The sequence below is a fragment of the Callorhinus ursinus genome, unplaced genomic scaffold (genome assembly GCF_003265705.2).
Source record: "Callorhinus ursinus isolate GAN/ISIS: 27379988/994484 unplaced genomic scaffold, GSC_fseal_2.0 scaffold3, whole genome shotgun sequence".
Classification (NCBI taxonomy): domain Eukaryota; kingdom Metazoa; phylum Chordata; class Mammalia; order Carnivora; family Otariidae; genus Callorhinus; species Callorhinus ursinus.
In genome coordinates, this window is record NW_027397065.1 from 63,491,800 (window position 1) to 63,510,442 (window position 18,643).

Here is an 18,643-nt window from a genome sequence, read left to right on the forward strand (position 1 = left end):
CTTTCAGGCCAGGTCCTGTGAATTGACTAGGTTGATCCACCATGATATACAGTCTGTATTATTTGTCTAGAGGTCACAAGCAGGGTAGATTCCCACAACCACACAACATGGATTTGACATTAGTTCTAAGGTAAGGCCTGTCAGCCTTCTGCTCTGGGCATGACCCCCAGAAACCCCCAGGTTCTAGACATTTGTGATGGCTGACTATGTGTGTCAACAAAGCTATAATGCCCAATTTTCACTGGTTTCCAAATAAAAGTATTTCTAGAAGAGACCCAGTTTCAAGATCAGTGGGTAATAGCGACTTTACAATTGTTTAGTGACTAAACAATTTCCAATGGTTTAAACACTAGTTTAGACATTGCTACGGAGGTATTTTTAAGATGTGATTAACATTTACAATCTGTAGACTTTATGTAAAGCAGATTGCCCTCGATAACGTAGGTGGACCTCATCCAATCTATTGAGGGGCTTAGACTTTAGAGCAAAGACTGAGGTTCCCTGAAGAAGGAGGAATTTGGTCTCCAGACTGCAACACATAAACCCTGCCTGAGTTTTCAGGCTGCTGGCCTGCACTACAGATTTCAGACTTGCTAGACACCACAATCTCAGGAGCCAATTCCTAAATAAATTTCTCTCTCTCTGCACACACACACACACACACACACACACACACACACAATCACACATATCAATAGGATACATTATATATCCTACTGATTCTGTTCTCTGGAGAACATTGACTAATACAGCATCTGAACACTGTGCCTTTCCACTGCTAAGAAACCCCCATGTTCTCACGAGGCCCCTCAGTGGAAGAAGCAAGCAGGAGCACAGTGATTCATGGCAGTCCAAAAAAGCAGAAACCTACATATGCAGAAACCCAACTTTAGCACTCATTTGAGAGGACTAATGATGAATACAAGCTCTGAACAGATCATTTTAAGAAAATATCAAAACAGAAAGGGTAAAGCTTTAAGAGTCAGGATCTTAAGGTAATTTCATGATCATTTTTAATGATTCAGAAACTGTTTTACATGCTTGACTTTCCTTGATCTGGCAGTATCTCTCAGGAATATAGTCTTAAACTCAATTCTCATTAAATTCTGGTCCTTTGAGATAAATGGAATAAAACATTGGGAGAAGCACATTGTATTCTTCCACTAAGACTATATGATTTCATAGGAGTTTCTTTAGATCCCTGGGCAGTGGGCATTTTAAATAATCCATGTCATTTAGTTGATATTAAAAGCAAAGTGAACATCTAAAAAATAGTCCAAACCAGAACATCTTCCCTTGGTTTTCATGAGCAGGCCCAGAGTTTGAAATGGCATGTAAAGTTTACCACAAAAAAAAAAAATCTATTTAGGAATTGCAATCAATCATTTTCTTTTCTCCCCTCCCTGTCCCCCTTAATCTTTCTGGCAGATTAATCTGAAGAACTCTGCCCAATCATCTCATTTCCTGTGTGCACACACCCTGTAGACACATACAAGCAGATCATTATCATTTAGGGAGTGATCACGGACCGAATGTTATTTTCATCTTCTCCAGCTTTGCACAGTCTCATTCTGAAGACTCTGGCTGTCAGTCTGTCCTTCACATCTTGGTGGTATTTTTAGCACCATTTCCTTTCAGGTGTGCCTTTCTTCTGTCAGAATTCCCTTGCAAAGAGATAGCTGCCTTCTAGCTTTTTCTACCTTCAGCAGTCAATGCGGAGAGGGAAAATTCTTAAGTCTTAGTAGAGTAGCCTCAGTTATCTGCTGTGTCCGCCTATGATGATGAAGATGAGGATGGAGAAAGAGGAGGAGGAGAAAGGGGCAGTAAAGAAACAAAGATAACTGCAAGTTGCAAGTTTCAAGTTTCTTGCAGATATGATCTGAGTCTTGCTATTTGTTGAATTCTTGCCTCTTAACATCATGCCTAGCACAGAGCATATATTTATTCAGTGTTTGAATAATTAAATAACATAAAGAAAATGAGCATAAATGGAAAATAATGAAGTCTGCAGAGAGAGGGGGAGAGAAGGAGAGAAAGAGGGAGGGAGGGAAGAAAAATTCACTTAAACCTGGAAATAAAAGGAGACAGTAAATAAAGCAGTTTCTAGAGTCAGAAAGATTGGTTTGAATCTCATTTCTGGAATTCACTAGCTGTGTCACCTTAGGCAAGTTTGTTAAGCTTTCTAAGCTCTAATTTCCGTACCAGTAAAATGAGGATTATTATAGCACCTACCTCATTGGGTTGTTCTGAGGACTAAGTGTAGTAATACATGTAAATAACATTCCACAAATATTAATTACTATTATTTCTTCAGCAGCAGCATCAAAGTCACTATTACCCATTGATCTTGAAACTGGGTCTCTTCTAGAAATATTATTTGGAAACCAGTGAAAATTCAGAAGTCCATTTTGTGGATACTCCTAGGTTTACTCAGGAGGAAATTCACCATGTCAGTTTCATGTTCTCACATGGTGGAGTACATTAGGAACTTCTGTTGCATTTTGATATTTTAATCAATTAATTTAACATTTCTTCTGAACGCTCAAGGCACAACCTAGAATGTGAAGCAGATGAATGCTGCGTCACAGTATTAGTCACATTACAGTGAACTTTACTCCCTGGGTTTACAGTGGAATGTTCCCTTACATCCCAGAATACTTCCAACAGCCAAACGTGAACAAGCTTAGCAGGTGGGTGCTCACTCACCTGATAAGCAATCACATTTCATTTGCAACAAGGAGGAACTCCCCTTCTGATGACAAATACACTTCAGGGACCCACCTGCTGGGTGGGCATTGTCTCATAACCACTCAGGGAAACTGACCCGACAAGCTTTCCCAAACAGCCATAAACCTCAGTCCCAGCCTATTCATTCACATCCTCAAGGAAATGAAGGCAGAGGGTAAGGGAGTTTCTAGGGAAGAGCAGAGGTGGGAAAAACCAAAAAGAGTCATTAGGGTCTATGTTTTAATCCCATGTCCATCCACCACTTTTTCCTTCCCACTTACCCATCCAAAAATAAAATATATACTTGCTGAAAAAAATAAAAGACTGATGCTGAATCACCATCTACTCATACACTTATTTTACAAAATCACTACCTAAGGCTATAATTTTTTATAGGTGCTTGGCCCTCCTCTTCCCTCTCCATTCCCATGGAGCAAGTCTAATGATATAATCTTTCACCTAGATCAGAATCATGGGCCTAATGATCAAGAATTTTTTTTAAAGATTTTATTTATCCATTTGGCAGAGAGAAAGAGAAGGAGCGCACAAGCAGGGGGGAACAGCAGGCAGAGGGAGAGGGAGAAGGCTCCCCGCTGAGCAGGGAGCCCAACGTAGGGCTCGATCCAGGACCCTGTGATCATGACCTGAGCCAAAGGCAGACACCTAACTGGTTGACTGAGCCACTCAGGGGCCCCTGATCAAGATTATTTTTCAAGTGAAAGAAAAAAATAATGACCATCTATGTTGTGGTACCACAGGGTTTACAAACTACAGAAAACACATTGCTGTTAGTGTTTGATTTTAACAAACCTTGTTCTGAATCTATGATTCCCATCATTCCAATAGTCTCTTTCTTTGCAACTCCAGGAATGAAGCTGTGAAGATAGCAGCTCATCTCAACTGTACATTAGTAATTATCATGACAGCATTTGTATTTGACAAGTTAAATTCACAAGCAAGGGACTCTATCTTCATTTACAAGAATTAAAAAAAAAAATGCTACCCAATAAAGCGCAGCACAATGAGAGAATTTTCCTTTAATGTAGACTGTCTGGAAAGGAGTTTACAGAGGAAGTCCTGGCCTCAGAAGCTCATCTAAGGTTGAGACGAAGTCAGTCAACCTGGAATTCACTAGCTGTAAGTTTCTGGAAAAATGCCCATCCTTTTTCACAGTGCCAGACAAGCTCAGCTTTGCAGTCCCAGCTTCAGGGACTTGTCTGTTCAGGCTGCCATAACAGAAATATCATAGATTGGTGGTTCACAACAATCATTTATTCCTCACAGCTCTGGAAGCTGGAAGTCCAAGATCAAGGATCCAGCAGATTTGGTGTCTGAGGAAGAATTCCTGGTTCATGGACGGCTGTCTTCTTGCAGGGTCTTCACATGGTGAGAGGAGCCAGGGAACTCTAGGGTGTCTTATATAAGGGCACTAATCCAAATCATGAGGGCTCCACCCTGGGCATCGGGTTTCAACATATGAATTCTGGGGAGACATGAATATTCAGTCTATTGCAGTGACTGAGTCCCACACCTGCAAGTGCTGGCTGAACGTGAGCAGCTCATTTAAACATGATGTCTTTTCTTTCCATCTGTGAAATGGAGATACTACCCACCTTACAGCACTGTCACGGGAACAAATGATTTCATGTGTGAGGGCATCTAGTAAACTAGCAATGATAACTTTCAGCTAGAGCATTGGGAAAGGCTCCATGACAGAGGGAGGCTCCCAACTGAGCCTTAAAAAAGAACAGGGTCTCAATAAGTAAGAGAAGGGGAACGACATGGCAGGTAATGATCATGACAATGGCAAAGACAATACAGGGACAAGGGGTGAATCAGACTAACAGCGGCAGGGGGGAGTGCTGGAGTCATGGGAAACAGGCCTCTGCTTGGTCCTTCTGTCTGAATGTCCACAAGAGTCTTGGGATCAATATTTTACAAAGTTGCATTTTGCATAAAAGTTTGATAAAATCTTAAACCATACAAAATGCTAATTTTCCATAAGAAATGCATTTTCCTGCCCAATTTTATTGACAAGCTGTCTTCCTCATAACTGTGCAGCCTCTAATCAGTCCCTCAAGTCACTAAACCAAAGGTTCTCAAAGTGTGGTCCCCAGGCCCACAGCATCGATCACCTGGTATGGTATGGGAAGAATAAAGGCCCCTCCAAAGATGTCCATATCTTAGTCCCTGAGACCTATGAATATATGTTTCACAGCAAAGAATTAAGTTTCAGGTGAAGTTAAGGCTGCCTATCAGTTCACTTTAGAATAAGGAATTATCCATGTGAGGCCAATGTAATCACAAGGATCATTAAATGCGGAAGATGGAAGCAGAGGAGTTAAGAAACAGAGAACATGGTGAGACTCAACCAGTCATTGCTGGCTTTGAAGATGGAAGACAGCCATGGGTGAAGAAATGCATGCAGCCTCTAGAAGCTAGAAAATGCAAGGAAACAGATTCTTCCCCTAGGACCTCCCCAAACCCTGCCAACACCTTGATTTTAGCCCAGTGAGACCCATTTTGGACTTCTGTCCTGCAGAACTATGGAGTAAAAAATTTGTGCTGCTTTAAGCCCTAAAGTCCTAATAATTTGTTACCGCAACATTAGAAAACTAATACATCTGGAAAGTTGCTAAAAAGGCAAATTCTCTGGCCACAACCCAGACCTACGGAGTCAGAAAATCTAAGGGTGGGGCCCAGAAATCTGCCCTTAAACAAGCCTTTGGGGGTAATTCTGATGCACACTAAAGTTTGAGAGCTACTCACTAGACTAAGCAAACACATTCAGAAACAGATCCCCAAGAAAAGTCAACACTAACAATTAATGACTTGGAATAACAGTGATAAAGTCTACTAGAGCCATGTCCTGCCTTGACAAGCAGAGAATAGGAAACCCAACTAAATCATTGGTGATTCAGATTCCTTCAGGACTCAGGGTCCTCTCTTGGAACAGCAGTGATGAACATACCCTAGTCCAAAACCTACCCAGAAGCTCCTTTTTAAATTCATTTCCGATTCCAAATAGGCTTTTATCAAGGGTGGAGTCATTTGCCTCTCATTTACTAAACTTGAGTAATGGGGGAGGGGTGAAATGTGGGTAGGTGAATGTCCAAGTAAATTGAGGATTTATGATGGCTCATTCCAGGAAGCAGAGGTAGACTTGATATACTCATAGACATGGAGGGGTGGGTGTTCTTATTTTCCATGAAGCCGGTCCTTCCATCTTGAGTGTAGGTTCTGCTCACTCCTCCCACCACAGCACTAATATCCCCAATGACAAGGACCTCACTACCTTCCATGGCAAAGTATTCCATTCAGAGATGGCTCTAACTGTGAGATCTAAATTCCTTTCACCCAGCAGCTGATTGTCTCTGGACCTCATGCTTGATTTCATATTGGCCTACACTGAATTATCTGAAGTCTCAGGTGCACACTCACATGCAAGACTGAAATACAGCTAGGTGGCAACCTCCACTGCATACATTGGCTTGTTTTCTCAGCACTATTAGCCTCTACTGACCTCAAAGGGAGGCATGTGTGTAAGCTAGGCAGGAGACAGACGTGGACCCGGTTAAAGGCAAAGTGCTTTAAAAGCCTTTGATGAAAGGCATTAAGGCTTGAAAGGGTTGTTTCTGAAATACTACACCTCCCTTTTAAGAACTCTTAAGATCTGGAGGGTGATACTCTCTCACCCCAGAAGAATTCAAGCATGAATGTTCTTTGAGCCTCCAATTAAGAGTCCAATTCTACCTCCCCAGATGCTCCTTTCCACCAAAATTACCTACTTGAGTTTTTTTAAAGGAACAGATGAAACCATGCTGAACAATATCTCAAAGCTAAGTAACTATTAGATAGGTGTTAACAAATTAAGGTATAAAAGCCCAATAGCTGTATTTAATACATAGAACTATAAACTAAAAGAAAACCCCAAAATCATTCTTGCATTACTTATTAAATAATCCAACTGCTGTGTGCACCCATTATGTATCAGCCACTAAAATAGGTACTAGAACATGATGATGAACTAGACAGACACAGTGCCTGCCCTCTTAAGGCTTGGAGATTCCATTTAAACATCAGCTCTTCTGTATTCATATGGTCCCGGGGCATTCAAGGTCAGATGTTTCTATCATTTATAATGTAATTTAGGGAAATGTGCCTGTTGGATTGGAATGCACCTAGATCCTTGAATCAGAAGGCTAAATGATGTTATATATTATTTTTAGAGAAGGGAGTTAAAAACCCAAGACAAAATAGTCTTTGGGGGCGCCTGGGTGTCTCAGGCAGTTAAGCGACTGCCTTCAGCTCAGGTCATGAACAAGGAGTCCCGGGATCGAGTCCCACATCGGGCTCCCTGCTCAGCAGGGAGTCTGCTTCTCCTTCTAACCCTACCCCCCTCTCATGCTCTCTCATTCTCTCTCTCAAATAAATAAATAATTTTTTTTTTTAAAAATGGTCTTTGAATTTTCTGGATGCTGCATGTTAAATACATTAGAGGATCTCATTCTTGTTCATTGTTATATTAGTTTCTTTATGGAAATGACGGGTGTCCAAGAGGGGCTTATGCTTTTTTTCTTTCTTACTTTATGTCTTGATCTTGATTCCATATGCACAGAGTCCAAACTTGTTGCTGGATAATCAGCAGTAATTGTGAGCCCACGGTATTCCCTGGGAGCTCTGCCAACCTCTAGGGGCTAGCTCCCCTCAATCTGCTTTTAGCAAAAAATAAGAACTACCAATGGCTGTCACAGTACCAGCTCTTATCACTACCCCAAATGCTAGCATCATCTGTGGATTCTCCTGTAAAACCAATCCTGGGAGACTAGAAGACATTTAAGACATACAAATTCTTCTATAAAAACAAAAGAGCTGCTCTTCTAGATCAAGATACTAATTGTGACAGAGATCCCAAGAAGCATCTTATGGAAGGACACAGTTGTCCTCTTTGATGTGAACTCAAAAAGTTAGATAAAAACCAAAAAAATTAAAGTCTCTGTTCCCTCCACAGCCAACTCCATCAACCATAAACAGAGAACCCTTGTATACTTGTATTTTTGGAGCTTGCTCAATTCTTAAGTAGTGAGAAACAAAAGTAACGTTACCCAATATGAAGTGGGACTTTTTTTTTTAAAGATTTTATTTATTTATTTATTTGAGAGAGAGAGAGAGAGAGAATGAGAGAGAGAGAGAGCACATGAGAAGGGGGAGGGTCAGAGGGAGAAGCAGACTCCCTGCCAAGCAGGGAGCCCGATGCGGGACTCGATCCCGGGACTCCAAGATCATGACCTGAGCCGAAGGCAGTCGCTTAACCAACTGAGCCACCCAGGCGCCCGAAGTGGGACTTTTTTTATATTAGGTTTGCCTTTCAAAGAATACTTCTTTAGAAATTTGGAACTTGTGTCATAGCAGCAATGTCCACAATAGCCAAACTGTGGAAAGAGCTGAGATGCCCTTCAACAGATAAACAGATAAAGCAGATGTGGTCCATATAGACAATGGAATATTACTCAGCCATCAGAAAGGATGAATACCCAACTTTTACATCAACATGGATGGGACTGGAGGAGATGATGCGAAGTGAAATAAGTCAAGCAGAGAAAGTCAATTATCATCTGGTTTCACTTATTTGTGGAACATGAGGAATAGCACGGAGGACATTAGGAGAAGGAAGGGAAACATGAAGGGGGGGAAATGGGAGGGGGAGACAAACCATGAGAGACTATGGACTCCGAGAAACAAACAGGGTTTTAGAGGGGAGGGGAGAGGGGGGATGAGTTAGCCTGGTGATGGGTATTAAGGAGGGCACGTACTGCATGGAGCACTGGGTGTTACACGAAAACAGTGAATCATGGAACACTACATCAAAAACTGATGATGTATTGTATGGTGACTAACATAACATAATAAAATTTAAAAAAAGAAAAGAAATTTGGAACTTATGAACTCTTCATCATTGTATCCTCTCAGCCTTTACTTTCATGGGCTAAATAATGTTGGCCTTTTCACTCGTTTTCATAAATACAGCCCCTGCCTCTCCCTGCCCCCTTCCATCTCCTTACCCTCCTATGTTCATGCTTAGATTTCATCTCCCCATAGCCTTCTATTCTGGCATCTTTTCTTTCTCATGGTGCAGTGCCTGTGTTCAAATATAGCACAAAGTCTGTCAGGGGTGAACCCATCTTTCTCTCCCACAATGGTAAGACAATGCTGTTCAGTTTCCAACATGCCTAATGATGGCCAGAATTTGGTTTTTCTTTTTACTTTGTTGGGGTTTTTGCAGCAAATGTCCTCATTGGCTCCTGTGCCCTTTTCCAGATTGTATTTGGTAATCCAGAACCTATTAATCCACCTAAATAGTTTATTTATTCTCCCACATATTCAAGATCTTTATCTATTTTGAACAAGAAAATGGAAAACGGTTAAGATTTTCATCATGTTATTCCTTGAGATGGCATCAAGCCTAGAAGAAACAATGGCTGGAATCTTCACTAAGGCAAGCTACCCTGTCATGGGGACACTCAACAGTCCTGTGAGGGAGCCCCCAGACATAGAGGCCAAATGGAGAGGAGCCAAACAGCCCCGCCTTGCCAGCCATGGGAGTGAGCCCCTTAGAAGTGGATCCTCCAGCCCCTATCCAGCCTTCAGATGATTCCAGCCCCCCAGGTTTTGAGTCTTTCAGCTGAGACCTCAGACATTCTGGAGCAGAGACAAGCCACCCCCACTGGGCCCTCTCTGAATTCCTGACCCACAGGAACTAGAAGATAATGACAGTTAGTGTTTAAAGACGCAGGCATTTTCGGTAATTTGGTACACCATGATTGGTAACTATCACAGCATATATGTATGCAAAAATAACTTTTCTTAAAAAAGTAAAATATATATATATTTTATATATATATTTTAAAGTAAAATATATATATATATACATATATATATATATATATATATATATATATATATATATAATTCAAAATAGTGATTACCTCTGCATGGGAGGGAAAAGGACAGGGTAGGATAAGAAGATACAAATAATTGCATCCAGGAAGCAGATGAATAGAGAAGACCCTGAATGGTCCAATGATAATAGTATGTCATGAGCAAAGAATTGTATTTAATCCATTTTAAACAGATGTGCAATGATAAGGAATGAAGAAAGGGAAGGAGAGAGAAGGCAAAGAGCAAGAGGTAAGGAAGGGAGGAAAGAAGGGAGGTGAGAAAGAAGGGAGGGAGGGGGGAAGGATGAAGGGAAGGAGAGAAGTTACTAGTTACTACTTGGTAAAATTTGAACATATTTCCATCCTTCACCCAGCACATCTACTCCTTCTCTAAGGAGAAGCTCTTACATTGGAAGACAGGCACAATATTCATGTAAACATTTTGTAAAAGCAAAAAAACTAGAACTATACTAAATATCCAGCAATTGTAAAATGAATAAATACATGGTGGTTATTCAGATAGCAGAACATTACACAGCAATGAATGCTAATGACCAACGTCTTGGATGAATCTCCACTCAACACCATGAATATCTAGAGATGTGCGGTCCAACAGAACTTTCTGCAATGATATAAATCTTCTAGAACATGATGCTGAGCAGAAGACATGACTCCATTTCAATGAAGTTAAAGACAAAAGTAAACAATATACTGATTAGAGATGTTTATATGGTGGTAAAACCAAAGTGAAAGGCAAGAAAATATGCCAAATTCACCCTGGTGGCTAGGGGAGGCAGGGGGATCCAATAGAACAGAGCACACACGGAGAGATTCAATAGTTTTGGAAATATTCTCATTCTTAAGTGGAGATGGAGATCCACGAGTGTTCATATTTTTATTCTTAAACTATACACAGACGTACATTTTTATATGTACTAGAAATTTACAAAATAAAACATATGTGTGCAAAGCAACAAAAGAGGGAGGGAACCACCATTCCGTGGATGGACTTAAGCAGAATTTCCTTCTAGCACAGTGTTACCCTTTATCTTTCCAGTCCCCAGAATCTAATCTGCAAGAAGCCTCACTGATCTAGGTGTCACCTTGTCCTCCTCTGAAGATAAAAAATCCCCACATGCAACACCACATCATGCCTTCCTGCCAACAGATCTCCAACTCAGCTTTGTCGACTATCAGTTTATTTAATGCCACATGGTGCAGTGGACAGGGTATTGGACAATCAGAGACCAAGACTGGGGCCTGCTGAGTCACTCCCCAGCTTCGATGACTTTGGGCAAATCATTTCATCTCTCTGCTCAGCCCCTTCAGAAGACCCCCTGGGGTTAACCAGCGCTGCTCCCTTTTTAAATGGTCTTATTGTTGGACTTCTTGGCTTGGTTTCTTTTGAAGAAAGGATTACACCGTTTTAAAAAAAAGTTCAAAAGCCTCTAGACCAAATGATCACTAAGAATTTTCTTGCTGGAACATTTTAGAATTCTGTGTTTTGTGAAAGCCATGTTGGGCCTGGCACACTGTTAGATAGATAGATGAAAAGGTACTAAAACTAGATCATAAACGTGGCACCTTACAGAAAAAAAGCTAAATGTGTTTTGCCTAGAATGACGGATTATTCCAGAAGTTCTCTCAGACTTGCCTTCTTTGCTCCCACTTCAGGACCCACCTCTTATCCTATGACCCTTACTTCTAGGCATTTGACAGCAAACCTGGCTCACTAGATCAATCACTATCAAAGAGAAATAATGCAAGTGGGACTGTAGATTAGGGGCATTTTCTGCAAGGGGCAGAATTGCATGGGAATTTTCATAGGAGTGCCTGGTGGCCCACAGCACTCTTCTCTGACCCTGTCCATCCTCTTTTGTCTCTAGTGCTCAGGGGACAGCTGCTCAGGCCCCTCAGCCATTCTGTCCTCAGGTCTTCTTCCTCCACCCGTTCTTGGGTTTCTCTTCCACTCTGGTTGGCCAATCATGTGTTAAGTGTTCCAGATTGGACACGGTCATTTAAACCCCTATCTTCTGGGCATGATTAATTTCAGGTACCAGGTAGAGATACAAAGTCAACTCTGCCAAGGACGGCTTGGCCTATAATACTCACCACTGCCTAACAGGACAGCATGGAAGATTTGTCCTCTGGTCAAGATTTCAACATTACTGTCTTCATAAAAGATTACCCTTTGGATCGTCACCCCACTTTGGGCCTCACTCTCTACTTTAACTCATTCTAATTTCCAAACCAAATGTGCCAGTTGTTCTAAAGATTAATAAAAGGAAATAGTAATTTTTAAGATATATGAGCTTGTTATATAGACTTATAACTAGCCTATAGTTCTGAGAAACTTGATTCAGTATCACAAAGATTTCTGCAAGGTGCAATTCTGATATGAAATCATGATACATGCTCTGGAGAAACAAAGGCTGTTGTTCCTTTTTCTCTTTTCCCTCTTGTACTTCACTCAAGGAAGTGGAGCTGAGCTCCCGTGAGAACCACACAGCCACACTGTGTCAATTTCTAGACATTCGCATTCAGTTTAAAATGAGATTTTAAGTGTTGCCAGTAAAGATAAGTAATTTTCTCCTTGGGAGAAAAAGTCAGCATAGGAAGAAACAAACTGTTTCTGCCTCAGCCATCCCAGAAACCAGCAGTTTCCTCAAATCGCAAAAATAAGTTCCCCTCCCTGTCTGCTCCTCTTGCAAAAAGGCATTTTCATTTGTTTATAGGATCACTACTAAACATACTGGCTTCCCCACCCATGGTCTGGAAAATAATTCTCCAGGAGTTTTATAAACAAGTTGAGTGGAGGAGGCTCAAAGTGATCCTCTCTCTAAAGGAAATTATACCCAGCCCCCAAACTCCAGCATGCATGAACTCAGTGCCCAGAGAATTCAAGCTAATACACCCCATTCTCAGTGGCTGGGTCTGGTGGTCCACATGCATATCCTCCAATCCAAGGGAAATGGGCACCGTCTCATTAGTGAGAAGGACTATACAAACTGGCATCCCTTCCATTGATCATATTGCCATTTTGTTTTAAAAAAAAAAAAGGTAACAAGTAACATTTGATGAGTCTCATTTTTTTAAAAATTTAACTCATTCTCCTTTGCCCAGCATTCTACACTATACCAGCAGCCTGTGGATGGCTATCCCAGCCTCATCAACCATTCCTCCCTAAGCCTTCTGCCAGAACCAAGTTATTTATTGATTTATTTATTTTTAAGTAGGCTCCATCCCTAGCATGGAGCACAACATGGGGCTTGAACTCATGACCCTGAGATCAAGACCTGAGCTGAAATCAAGAGTCGGATGCCCAACTGACTAAGCCACCCAGATGTCCCAGAACCATGCTATTTTAACCTCTATGCCCTAGGCTCCCTACACAGTTCCTACCTGGGATGCATTCCCTACCTCTGAAATTGTTTCCAATGTTCAAAGCCCAGCCAAATAAATGCTCACCACCTCCTTAAAGCCTTCTTAAGCATTCTGACCAGAAATCTCTACTTCCTATGAATGTTTATAGATCTTCTAGCTTCTACTCTTAACTTGCCATTTTTATATACTAATTTGCTGGATGAGATTTTGGCTTGTTTTGAACTTTAAAATAGTATCTGCCTGTCCTAGCCTGACATATCTACCTCCACTAGCCTGAAAGCTTCAAAGGCGAAGGGGGTTGTAAGGAAGATACCTTAAACTTTTGCGGGTCTCCTATAGCATCTACCACTTATCTTTACACAGAGTGGGTGATTCAATAAAAGTCTGTTGGTAATGTTTGAGAAGCAAAGATTCCAGACAAAGAAACCCAAAATATGTTGTCAAACATAGGAACAGACTCCTCTTTAGTAAAACAAACATCTGATCTACATATTCACATGGCATCCCTAAGACTGTTTGAGCCAAATCCCCAGAATTCTGTCTACATCAATTTCATACACATTAGCAGTCTCCCAGTTAACCCAAAAATCCAGCCCAAGGTGTCTGCAGAGCTCTAGGTTTACCATTCCAACTATATCATGACTGATCCAGAGGACCCTAAGAAATCCTTGAATTTGAGATTACCCAGGACCTGACTTTGTCCAGGTCAACCCAAAGGGGGTACTAGGAAGCAGATCCATCCCTTCCATCTCCCAGTATCCTCAGAACCCAAAGCCAGACCAGTTCTGACTTGCAGATGTTCAAGGATGGTCCAGTCTCAGACATTTATCTCATTGAATGGCTTCCATATTTGTTGCTTCATTGGCCAAATGAATAAATGAATAACATATCTATTTAATAGTTGGATAATCCATCAGTGGTCCCTATGATTATTACCTAATTTTATCTTTGCTGTTTTAATAAGAAGTAGGGCTTAGCTAAAGACTTTCTTTGAACTCTGAATCTTCAGGACTCAAGTCCTCCAACATCCAATAAAGATATAAATATATACACATCTACCATACAAATATCAATGTATCTATCAATACATATTATCAATAGAAAGTTACTAACTCTAGGTTGCTTGGGTGGATCAGTCAGTTAAGCATCTGACTTTTGATATCAGCGCAGGTCTTGATCTCATGGTCATGAATTCAAGCCCCATGTTGGGCTCCACACTGGATGTGGAGGAAAGGAGAGGAGAGGAGGGGAGGGGAGGGGAGGGAAAGAAAGAAAGAAAGAGAGAGAGAGAGAGAGGGAAAGAATGAAATAGAGAGAAAGAGGAAGGAAGGAAGGAAGGAAGGAAGGAAGGAAGGAAGGAAGGAAGGAAGGAAGGAAGGAAGGAAGATTGATTACCATCTCCTTTCTTGGGATGAACTGTCCATTATTCCTCATTTTTCATGTCAAAATATTTTTCTTAATAAATTATTAGTCTTAGAGACAGCTCTTGACTTTTTTTTTTAGTGGCATTACTTGACAAAATAAGAAGTCTGGCTACCTTGTTTCCTCAAAATTATTCAAAAATTATACCCTTCTATGAAATTCAAAGCTGGGGAACCACTGGCTGGAGAAGGTAGACCTAACTTCAGCATCACATCACGTCTCTTGCCCTTTATTCTCATTTGCAACTTTCTTTAAACCATTATTTATGGAGGCCCCCATTGGGTACCTGGCACTGTACCAGGGGTTGGGATTAGAGACATAGGATACAGATATGGTTATCAGTTTGCCTAAGATCTAGGGAAGAGGCAAGCAGACAAACTGTTATCCTACAAAAAAGTCATTGTTTCTGTGTTTCAACCATGGTGGGTTCTAGAAAAGGAACATCTGGTCCCCCAGAACTCAACCTCTCATTCTTTTGAAGGGCTCTGTCTACATTAAGGCATTTGTCCATTTTTTTCCAGGAACCTAAAAAAATGGAAATGCCCTGGGCCTCTCTCAACTCCGAGATGCTCTCCTTTGTTGCTCCGTCAACAAGTCCCAGGCTCACTTTAAACTTTAAGTTGCTTTCTTCAGCCTCAGTTAACATTCAATAAACCAAAACACATCATCCTTCATGTTCCACTATTTCCCTTTAAATTGTGGTATGTATATTTCTCTTATTACAAAACATCACCTTTCCGAAGGAGATTCCAATCAAGACAAAGAAGAAAACAATTAAGAGGTTATTCAAACAAGAAGTACATGGTGGATCATAATCATAAATCAGGGTAATCAAAAGGGTCATAAAATTTAATGAGGACAAAAGGGAAAAATGATAAAAGGGCTTCTGGTCTACAGAGAAAGTAAGAAGTTCCTCCACTCCAACTTCCAACTTCCATACCCCATACCCTGTGGCTAGGGAGCTTTTTTTTGTGACACATCACTTGGACACCTTCTAGCAAGTGAGGAGGGATAGGTGCAGTGACATGTTAGTAAGCTGGCTCTCTGAAGAAGAAAAAAAAAAATGATTTCTAACATTTACCAGTTTCCAATGAGACAAATACTCTTGCTATGGCCAATCACAAACTACTAACAGTTTACCAGCCAGATCAGAAAATTCCTAAATACTGAACTACTAGTTCTCATGAGCCCCTGTGACTAGCTCCTGCACCCCACCAGATGAGTGTCATTTGAGAAGTGACTGCTCCAATCCTGTATCCTCACTGGATGGTAAGAAGCAAGGCTTTTTAGGGGGGTTGAGCAACTCCCTGAGTTCAGTGAGAGCAAGCTAGCACATGAGCAAGGGTACATTTCTTCACTACTGTTACAGACCTGAAGATGGGAACCAATGGCTTTGGGACTTGAAAGAGGAAATTCCCCTGCCCAGTCAGCCATTGCCCAGTCACTGGTGGGCAGGGAGGGACTGATTACAGGCAAGCTGAGGGCATAAAGGGCCACAGAGAGGAGTTAGGGGAGAGAGAGAGGGAGAACCCAGGGGTGGAGAGGAGATGATGATGATACGCAGAGGTTCCCCCCAAAAAGCAGCCAAGTACAAAACAGGCTCATTTCACTTCACCTTCAACTGATACGTGTTTGCAGAATGGAGTTCCCTGAAAAGTTTCACTTGGTTTCCAAGGAAAACAACCATGAAGACATGGTTTTCTGTCCTGTGGTCTGTCCCCCCGCCCCAGGAACGTGATTGCAGGAATGTGAACTCAAGCTGATAGCTCCTTTCTACACATATGGAACAGCTTTGGGATGGGAAAAGATTTTTTTTAAAGACTGGAAAAAAAAATCCCTGAAGAGCAACTTGGCTTTTGGTTAATAGGTCTGATGAACAATTTGAGGGAAACGAGAACTGGGGCAAAATGGAGTGTTTGAAATTCTGAGTTTCTCCTTAGAACAGGGCTTTACCATTCAGTAGCCAGGCAGTGGGTTTCCTGGGCCCGTTAAGGCTCTTGATTACTTTTAATATAAAAATCTTAAACAAAAAATTTTCATTTTGGTGGGATGGATAGATAGATAGACGATAAATAGATAGAGGTGACTATCAAATACTAGGTTTCCCTCCTCGCTCCTATTGGTACCTTCCTCACCCTTGCTCTAGGGAATCCACATCCGCCCATCCTGAGTATTGAGAACTACTGAGATTCTAATCTGAGACAGATTCAGGCCCATACAGTGGCCAGGTCTGGTGGTATTTTTGCCAGTGTCTCGAAGAACCTGTCTGCAAGTCTTCTCAGTAGAGGTGGTAATTCATGCATTCAAGGTTCAGAGACAGAGACGCAGAGAGAGAAAGACACAGAGATGAGATATATATTTACATAAAGATATTTATATTAAGGACCTAGCTCACACAATTGTGGGGGCTGGCAAGTCTGAAATTTCTAGGGCAGACCAGGAAGCCAGAAGCTCAGCAGGAGTTAACTCTGCAATCCTGAGACAGAATTTCTTCTTCGCTGGAAACCTCAGTTTTTGCTCTTAAGGCATTCAGCTGATTAGATGCGGCCCATCCACATCATCAGGAGGAAATCTCCTTTAAAGTAAACTGACTGTAGATGTTAATCCCTTCCCCACAATATCTTTACAGCAACATCTAGACTGGTGTTCAACCAAACAACTGGGCACCATAGCCAAGTTGACACATAAAGTTAACCATCGCAGGTGGCATCCTAGCCCGCCTAGCTGGAATTTCCTCTCCACTGCTGCTCTAGCACTCTGGGGTCCCACCAACAGCATCTACGGTTGTGTTAACGTGATAGTTACCACAGTGGCCCACATCAGGTCTGTTCTCGGTGACTCCCAGATGCCCCCTACTGCCCTCTCATCCTCTTCTCTCAAATATGTTCTATTGGGAAGGAGGACTCTAGCCTCTTTGGAAGCTCAGGCTCTCCAATTTTTTGTTCTAATATCTGGGCCCACAGAGGCAAAATACCAAAACCCAGAGTGCCTGTCAGCCCCCTGTAAGGACCCACAAGCATATTCCACTTCTTCCGTCAAAGGATAGCATCCATTATAGGTCAGTGTAGGCTCTGGTCTGTGTCATCATTGCCCTAAGACCCAGATGGGTCTGCCATCCTTTGGAACCTTGCCAGTCACTGGGGCAGAGGGAACATGGAAAACCATGCCCTGGCTCTTAGAGCTTCTACCTGAAAATACCACTCATCCCTTTCAGTCACGTTTCATTGGCCAAAAGCATGTCACATGGCCATATGAGCCACAGGGGAGCAGGGCAAGTACCACCCCCTAGGTGCCCGGAAGGAGATCAGCTGGTCAATGTTTGGTGACCAGCGCTGACCATTACCCCAAGTTCTCTCAGCTCACCTGCAGAGCTGATGGGCATGCCTCAAGTGAGTTGTCAAATCTTCTCTGGATCAAATCACCAGTCCCTTCTCCCCACTTCCCCAGGTGCTTGTGGATCTCCATCTACCCAGTGCACACACAGCCTTCCTTCTCCATTCTTCTTTTTCTCTACCTTTCCTATACTGCCCACACTCAGAAATGACCTTCCAAAGTCCATGCTAGAATTCTATCATGGAAACACACTTTGCGCAATATTAATAGACAGTGTCTACCAAAGAGAAAGAGGGTTACTTCCCCAAGATTTCCTGATCCAACACCTTGACTCACTCATTGCAAACCACCCAAGACCAGTGGCTGCCTGGTACTTAAAAGTGTCCATGTGTTTCTAAGAACATACAGTTAATGATGAGAAAGAATTCTTATGATAAAATATGTAAATAAAAGAATTGCTGTAATATAGAATAATCTCAATTTTGTGAAACAAAATATTCATATGTGCAACTTTTAATGGGTCAAAAAAAATACTTCAAAATAATAGAGGATTTTTTTCTGGAAAGTGGAAGGAGAGTTGATTGATATGTTCTTAGGTTTTTGAAAGAAGAACATATGTATATTCTTTTAATTAGGACAACTATCTTTAAGCAGTTTTTAAAGGTTTTGAAGTCCACATGGATGGAAGTTTTTCATCCTCTTTTAATCAGTCTTGTAGGCAAGAATCTCCCCTTACATCTCATTAAACTCTCTTTTACAGTAATATAAATCTGTTTCATCCTGTCTAGGTAACCAAAAAAGGTGGGGATGGGGTTAAGAAGTATGGTGTCTCCTTAGAT

General features: G+C 41.6%; 1 long non-coding RNA gene across 1 annotated transcript in view; it reads right to left on the reverse strand.

Moving 5' to 3' along the window:
• Positions 1-2,724: 2,724 nt before the first annotated feature.
• LOC112819885 (uncharacterized) overlaps positions 2,725-18,643 on the reverse strand; it is a 78,830-nt gene continuing 62,911 nt past the window's right edge. The window contains exon 4 of the long non-coding RNA XR_003206988.2: positions 2,725-2,914. This is a non-coding gene — a long non-coding RNA (uncharacterized lncRNA). The remainder of the gene's footprint in view (positions 2,915-18,643) is intronic.